Source organism: Mesoplodon mirus, assembly GCF_964341445.2.
Source record: "Mesoplodon mirus genome assembly, contig: HAP1_SCAFFOLD_970, whole genome shotgun sequence".
NCBI lineage: Eukaryota > Metazoa > Chordata > Mammalia > Artiodactyla > Ziphiidae > Mesoplodon > Mesoplodon mirus.
The window spans coordinates 151,997-152,500 of NW_028295078.1; positions in this window are offsets into that span (position 1 = coordinate 151,997).

A 504-nucleotide genomic window follows, 5' to 3' on the forward strand; every position below is an offset into this window, starting at 1 on the left:
CCCGTCCCGTCCCGTCCCGTCCCAGGTCCGGTCGGGTGGCCGTGTCGGTCGGTCCCCGCGGCCGGGTGCTGGTCGACCAGGCCAGACGGCCCCACAGAGCGGGCTCGAGACTGCGGCGACGGTCACAGCCACATAGACCTGCACGCCCAATCTCAAGCGACAGCAGGAGGCGCCCACGCCTGGGCGCCACCGGGACAGTCGCCACCAACGTCGCCCGGCTCACGGAACTCTGCCTCGGGCCCGGCGGCCCAGTCACAACCCTCACGAAGGTCGCCGGAGCTCCAGAGACAAGGGACAATATAAAAGCGGCCGCCAGGTGGCTCCCGACAACCGGCTCCAACGTCCCCGGGCCGGGTCCCTGTCGCCGGCCGGCCACCGAGGACGCGGCAGCGCCGGGCCGCCCAAACGCCCGGGCTAAGCCCGGGGCGAGGCGGCGGGCGTCTGGCGCGGCCCTGAGGCGTCCGTCTCGGACGGAGCTAGCTAGCTCCCGGGTCGGCACGACAC